This window comes from Notolepis coatsorum (assembly GCF_963971535.1).
Source record: "Notolepis coatsorum genome assembly, chromosome: 18".
NCBI classification, from domain to species: Eukaryota; Metazoa; Chordata; class Actinopteri; order Aulopiformes; family Paralepididae; genus Notolepis; species Notolepis coatsorum.
The window spans coordinates 98,550,402-98,558,554 of NC_140182.1; the positions used below are offsets into that span (position 1 = coordinate 98,550,402).

Consider the following 8,153-nt stretch of genomic DNA (forward strand, 5'->3'; position numbering starts at 1 on the left):
CAAATAGAGTAGCCAAGTACTGACACCAGGTACACACCGTTAGCTACGACAGCTAGCCGGCCCGTTTGGCTCAATATAACGTTAGCTACGTTAGCTAGCCGGCCCGCTTTGGCTCAATATTACGTTAGCTAGCTGGCCCGATTTGGCTCAATATAACGTTAGCTACGTTAGCTAGCCGGCCCGCTTTGGCTCAATATAACATTAGCTACGACAGCTAGCCGGCCCGCTTGGCTCAATATAACGTTAGCTACGTTAGCTAGCTGGCCCGCTTGGCTCATTATAACGTTAGCTACGTTAGCTAGCCGGCCTGCTTGGCTCAACATAACGTCTACGACAGCTAGCCAGCCCGCTAGCTCAACATAACGTTGGCTACGATAGTTAGCCGGCCCGCTAGCTCAACATAACATTAGCTACGATAGCTAGCCGGCCCGCTAGCTCAACATAAGGTTAGCTACGATAGCTAGCCGGCCCGCTGGTCCAACAGAACGTCAGCTACGATAGCTAGCCGGCCCGCTGGCTCCACATAACGTTAGCCAACATAACGTAGCCACGATAGCTAGCCGGCCCGAGAGAGAGAGAGATATCTCCACGGCGGGAATAGAATAGAGTGCATTAAAAACTCACCAAACGTCCAAGAGGATGGAGCCAACCGCGTGGAGTTGACGAAGTTCATCTGCCGAACGACCGTCCTCTTCATCTTGGCATAACAATGCTACACGCGCTCTCTCTAGGTTAGCTAACGCTAGTTAGCCTTTAGCTAAGCTACTAGCCGACATGGCTATCCCGACTGAACCACACGTTAGCACTCGATATTATAACGTAGCTAAAGCTAACTAGCTGTCCCTGCCTTTAGCTAAGCCGACATGGCTAGCTTGACTGAACTTTCTAACATGCAACAACTTTCATCTTCAGTCCATCTGCCGAACGACCATCCTCTTCGTCTTGGCTGGCATAACCTCCAATGCTGCACACGCGAAATAGTCAGACGCAGCTGACGCACGCCGGCCGACTGTACACATGTAACCCCTCCCTTCATTGAAACCAATAGTATGTCTGCTGCAGAGCCCCAGAGCTCCAATAGTGTATCTGCAGTCTGCAGAGCCGTAGAGCCAGGAACAAGTCAGACACATTCTACAAACGTGTCTAATGTGAAATATATAAGCATATAAGCAAAACTAGATTTTAGGTCTGTGATGAAAAAGGGCCTCGCGGGAAGGGGGGCCTCGCAAAAAAAATAAAAATAAAAAATAATAATAAATAATTTTTTTTTTTTTTTTTTTTTTTGCGAGGCCCCCCTTCCCGCGAAGCCCTGTGCGACCGCACTGCTCGCACACCCCCTGAGGCGGCCCTGGGTGTAGCTAATTGGATCCTATGATGACAGGGTTCTCAAAGATCATTTATTGATCCATCTCAATTCATGATCATATTTACATCGCAACCATGCATGGACTGGAACTTTGGACCCTATATAATGTGTATAATTAGATAGTTAACGTTACTATGCCTGGCAGGAAATCCAATGGGTTAATTTTGAGAGGGTAGAGGGTAATATATATCATACGTCAACCTCAAACATGACTTGTTTAAGTAGCTTAACATTAACGTTAGTCACTTAGTCATGGCTGCTCTAACGTTAGATAATTATAATTATTGTCATATGCACTAGCGAATCATTAGCGCTTTCGCCGGTGTCGTTAACAGGCGACACGTTTTGTGCGTGCACTTTTTGACGGCATGGAATTTTTTTTTACCTTACATGTTGTTGTAGGAGGCCTCTGATGCAGAAATGGAAAGGTTTTCGAAATGTTTTCATTTTCGTACGTTTTTAGGGAAATGTTGTAACATGGCAACATTGGTCCTAGCTGACAGCAGAATTTCTGTATTTGGACCGGACGTGCAGTGTAAGACCGTGCATATTTGATTAGGCCAGCAGCACAAAGCTGGGACTTTAAGTTCAATTCACTGGACCCCATACATCTTTAATAGGGTCTGCCCCTCTTGTTCGAAAACAGGAAGAGGATAACTGCCATGGCCCAGTGTATGAGCAGCTAGGCAGGCCTTCTCCACCTTGATGAATAAGTAAACACATTCAACTGGGCAGAGAGGCAGTCAGTGAGCTTTGAGTCGATAACAAGTAGATTTGTTTTCCTCTGAACGCAGCGTTTGTTTACAAGCTACCGATTACCCCTCACATTTGATCCATCTTTCAACAGTCTCCACTGAGCTTTGACATGGCCGAGCTTCGAGTCCAGCCATACTCTTTATTCCTCCTGTGCAAGTTGAAGCATCAACCTCTTGGAGGTGCAATCAAAAATAAATGACTAATGCTTTGTCAGCAGATAGATAGGCATAGCTAGAGTTCCTGATGGGCATAGCTAGAGTTCCTGATGGGCATAGCTAGAGCTCCTGATGGGTATAGCTAGAGCTCCCGATGGGCATAGCTAGAGCTCCTGATGGGTATAGTTAGAGCTCCCGATGGGCATAGCTAGAGCTCCTGATGGGTATAGCTAGAGCTCCTGATGGGCATAGCTGGAGGTACAAGTTTGAGGAGCTTGATGCTCAAAACTCGTCACCTCCCACAACTATTTTGATCACATTAGGCTGTGGGGGAGTGTTGAGCATCAAGCAACATTTTGGTGTTGCGGTGTAGCTAATTGGATCCTATGATGACAGGGTTCTCAAAGATCATTTATTGATCCATCTCAATTCATGATCATATTTACATCGCAACCATGCATGGACTGGAACTTTGGACCCTATATAATGTGTATAATTAGATAGTTAACGTTACTATGCCGGGCAGGAAATCTAATGGGTTAATTTTGAGAGGGTAGAGGGTAAATATATCATACGTCAACCTCAAACATGACTTGTTTAAGTAGCTTAACATTAACGTTAGTCACTTAGTCATGGCTGCTCTAACGTTAGATAATTATAATTATTGTCATATGCACTAGCGAATCATTAGCGCTTTCGCCGGTGTCGTTAACAGGCGACACGTTTTGTGCGTGCACTTTTTGACGGCATGGAATCGGATATACCGACCAGTCACTGGTCATGGTCAAACAAGTCCCCTGGCCCCAATCGACTGGCCGGCTGATCGATCGGTGCACCTCTAGCTTTTAGTTCTAGTGCCCCAAACACATCTTCAATGATCTTCAACGCACTCTAAGAATCCATACTCTCATAATCTTTGGACATTTTAAAACCATGATCACAAATCACTCCGTCTCAGACGTGTAATAGTTTTAGCTGATTATTCAGACTTTTCTTTCTTTCTTTTTCTATCTTGTGTTATGTCGTTGTCGTTTATACACATTTTTTATGTATCGTGGCGTCATTGTAGATGAGGGCAACCACGATGATCCTTTTGAGATTATAATTCATGTTTGAATTCATTCATTGATAAATATATTAATTCATTGATCTATGTCAAAGCTTAAAAGTGCTGCATCTGTAACAGTGTTTATTGATCAATGTCATATTGCACATGTTGTACAATTCTATATTCATTCTAGAAATAGATGAACTAGAATGTCTGTAACCTCTGTGTAGACTCCTGACTGTACTTTAGGTGTGCGTGTGTCCTCTTTTAGATTCAACATTGATACGAGGTTTTCCACAAAATCCAATCTGTTCCATTGCCTGCATGTCATCAAAAAAAATAAACAATAATGTTTACCAAATGGCTTTGTTGTACAACATACCCGCTTATTAAAATGGCATCTCATTAGAGGCATTGAGCAGCCGCTTTACATGAGATTAATTGTTTTTTTTTTTTTTTTAAAGCACTTTCTCTTCATTATCATTCTGTCTTGCAAATGGATTCACTGCTACGGCAATGCATATTCATTTTACAGGAAGCTTGAAAATTGTTCGGAAACGAGCCAAAGGTGCTCGTGCTGCACACGCTGAATTATAAACACCAGAGCCGGGGAGAGAACGTGTTCTCTGATGTTGGAGTACATTTAGAGCCTCCTTAAAAGCAGGTGCCTTGCCTCTGTTGTCGGCTCTCTAGTTAAAGGCACTTTACCGAACAACAATGCAGATTTATTTAGCATATAATCTCATACACATCCAAAAACAGTTTTGCACACATTCAAATTTTATTTCAATATGGTCATCTGGTCAACATTGAATCCTTGTGTTGTGTTGATAAATGAGATGAGAAGGTAGCAGTCCATTTAAGGCAAGGTATTGCTATTCTTTCATCGACATCATTTCATGGAGCTGCAATTAACGCAACACAATGGATTCAATCACTGTGGTGGCTGGTGGCCATATTCAAACAAATGTGTTCTCAAATCAATGTGTGCAAAACTGTTTAGAGTTTTTGGATGAGAGAGTGCAAAATAAATCAGCACTGTTTTTGGTGAAGTGTCCCTTAAAATCTTTTAATATTGCCTTTTGGTTTGTGTTTAACCATTTGTAAAGATTAAATGCGCCAGAAATACTGTGATTTGTCAATGACAACAATGCAGAGAGACACTACATTCAGTCTAGATACATGTGCTGTCGTGTACATTAGAGTAGCATGGTGTAGACTAGAGTATATATATACAGTATTTGTGCTGTTGTGTATGTTGGCAGGTTTACTGTAGTTGACGTTGAGATGTTAGTGTTTTATTCCAGGAGTATTTCCAGCTACCTTTCCCCTCCCCTAGCATTAATAATGTATACGGTCGGACAAGCTTTTACCGGCCTCTGATTTGCTATTCTAAAAGGTTTGAGGAAATAAGAAGCACGTATCTTATCGAGAGGTGCACTCCTGCTTTCACGAAATGGATAGCAATGTTATTTTTTTTTTGCAACATCAGAGAGGCTGGTTGGTTGAAAGCCTGCCTCAGGCTGGTAACCAAACAAAAACTTTTCCTTTTCGCTAAGTTGTGGACTGTCTTGCCTGAGGCGCGTTGAAGTGCCGGTACTTCAAAGGCAAAGGGCATCCTTTGTCAGCGTCTCAAACTGACAGCAGTGGATCTACCTCTAATTGCAGGAAGAAATACTATTTTGAAAAGGAAAAAAATGGAAACAATCCCTTTGGCTACACACTTGTATTAAACTGGTATCATCATTTCTATCTTTTTTTTTGCAGTGCAGTATTTGTCATAACTGTGATTTTAATCGATTTTCTAGAGTCTAGAGTCTAGAAAATCGATTATAATCACAGTTATGACAAATACTGGAGGATCTAGAGGATGAAAAAGGGGGAATCAGACATGGGAAATGAGCCAATGTCATCTTTGTCGGAAAGTAGTTAGTCTTTGCTCTGAGCATAAATGCCAGTGAACAGTAAAGTACTGTGTAATTGTGTTATATGGTTTAGTGCCTCATTTGGTTCTGTCTAATTATACCAGTAAACAACCCATACAGTAGGCTATGAAGTAGAAGTAACAGAGAAAAGACAGGAGACACCCAAACATTTTGAGTGTCCATTCTGAGTGGGCCGATTGCTTGGCCCCTAGAAGAGCTGCTTCCAGCGTTCTTGAGAACCGTGGTATGGCTGCTTGCAGCGTTCTCAAGAACCACAGCACTGCTGCTTGCACATTCTTCAGAACCCTTCATCCGATTGACATCACTCTCGACACTGCACTCCCCCGGGTCCTCAGCAATGCACCCATGCACTTAGCATGAAGTCAATTAGATGAAGCAGTCAAAAGAGGATCGGTAATGCAGCCTTTATCAACTATGCCCCAAAACTATGGAACAAACTACCCCAAAACATCAGGGAAGCCAACTCGCTAAACATCTTTAATCTCTTTGCTCAGGCATTTCACTGATAGATATCTGCTACCACCTAGTGGCAAGAGGAAACATCAGGGATATCCTGACACAACTTGTATTTACCTGCACTATTCTTACCCTGCCTACTCTTATACACTGCCTATCAAATTCATGTGTCGGTTATTGCACTTTTTACTTCTTACTGATGACTATTTTTAAACTGAATCATTTTAAACTATTTTTATTATTTGCTAGATCCAAATGTGAAACACTGTGATTATTTGTATTACTGAATAGAGAGCCTATTAGGATGCTAGATCCTAATGTGAAACACTGTGATTTGCCATACCTTGCTATGCTCGCTCATGCCTGTATTTTTTATGTCCGTTCTATTTAAAAAAAAATTGACTATTTTTAAACTGAATCATTTTAAACTATTTTTACTATTTGTGTTACTGAAAACTGTAAGCGGAGAGCCTATTGGGATGCTAGATCCTAATGTGAAACACTGTGATTTGCCATACCTTGCTACCTGTCTATCTTTTTATGCCCGCTTATGCCTGTATTTTTTACTGTTGTGAAGCACTTTGAACTGCAACCTCTGTATGAAAAGTGCTATACAAATAAAGTTATTATATTATTATTATATGGGAAGGACAACATACAGACACGCACAAAGAAAGACAGACAAGTACAGTGTGCTTGTAGTGCACACACAAGGAATTGTTAATCTATACAGGATATAGTGTGCACATAATCAGTGGTGCAGTCGTAATATGGGAACTGCCCAGACGCCACATGCACGCGCTCCCGCGCACGCGCATACATGTTCCCTCGCTTGCGCACAGAACAGATGATTATTATGCATAACAATGTTTTAAATGTAATTGTAGTTACAATTTCTTTAATTGAATTAACTTAAACTAGAAAAGTAAATACAAACTAAATTAACAATGTAACTTAGTTTAGAGAACGACAGTTTCCTTCAGACTGAAGCACAACTTAATGTCTCATCCTTCCAGTCGGGACCACAGATCAAGCAAACCCCCACCAATTGGTACAGGGCTTGTATTTTTGTTTGGCTCTTCTCGTTGTTATGCTATCGGTATCCTATTATTATGCAACGTCTAGGTGATAAGTGCCGGCCGGGTACTTGGCGCACGGCGCGACGAGTCCAGTGACAATTGTGAATGCATTTTTGTGTGCGCGCGTGCACATCCGTGCGCGATTGCGCGCACTTCTGCTCAGCGAACTACTAGGACGGCATCTTACCCCGTCCTACCACCACTGCACCACTGCACATAATGACCTGTGAGCCCATCATTCTCTATTCTATTCATTATATAGTTTAAGATAGTTGTTATCCAATAAATTATTGAAAAATCATAGCCTGAGTCATGACCAAGGGAATTTTCTGAGCAGGAACATAGCCATGGCACTAACGGGGTCATTACAGTTGAATAAGTGCAGACTTTACATCAGAGAATTAGCTAATTAAAGTACACCGGGCATCCTATGGGACTCGTGGGCGGCCAGGCACACAAACACAGGCGAGACACACAAATGCTGCTCTACTTAGCCCTACATCATGTTTATCGTGAAATACATTTGAGATAGGGATTTATGTCACAAATGTCCTGAATCAGCCCTGAGTCCTAATGCACTCTCAGCATGTAGCCTAGCTAACATTTCATACATATTGCCCTGATATTACCGATTCCCATAAAAGGGACCTATTCAACCATGAAACGTGTGTTTTCGATTACCAGATAGTGGGAGGGGGGGGGGGGGGGTCTCTCAGTGAGGGTTGCCCGGTCAGATCTATTGGAGATAAATGTCTTTTAGTGATCGGCCGGCCATGCGTCCCTCATCAAATATTCATGCTGGAGACTTGGGAGAAGGGTATAGGATATTCACCCTTCAGTCGGGCTCTGGGAGAGGTAGCCACTGTTTCGGTGCTTAGCTGCCTTCAGAGGAGTTCTGCTGTTCAGGGCTGGTCAGCGGGGGAGCATGGACGTCTTCACCAAGGTAGTGTGCTGCACGTCCTACTGTCCTGCTCACTGAAAGTCGTCCCAGTGGCGTTACTTAAGCAGACGGTCTGCTGAGATGCATCATGCTTCTTGACCTATAATTTAAGTAGAAGTCCGGCTGCGCTGAAAGCTAAAAAATGTTTTGCTGTAATGCGTTCGCAGAAGAGAAAATTGCGAGTTGCTCATTTCGTGTTCATATCACCTGCGGCTTCGATGTCACCAGAGCGCTTTTTACCTCAGGAAGAAGTACAAAAGTCCAATTGTGTGAGCCGGCATTCAACTCTTTGGGCCGTCCACTCTCGACCAAAAAACTCATTTCCTAAGAGCCCCTTTAGACGTATGCGCTCTCATACTGGATGAAACTGGGCCATCTTATTGTGTCTTCTTCAGTCATCGTTTCAA

At 42.7% G+C, this 8,153-nt stretch overlaps 1 protein-coding gene across 1 annotated transcript in view; it reads left to right on the forward strand.

Moving 5' to 3' along the window:
• mgat4c (mgat4 family member C) overlaps positions 1–8,153 on the forward strand; it is a gene marked incomplete at its 3' end in the record, with an annotated part of 116,091 nt that overhangs the window by 74,940 nt on the left and 32,998 nt on the right. The window lies entirely within an intron of this gene.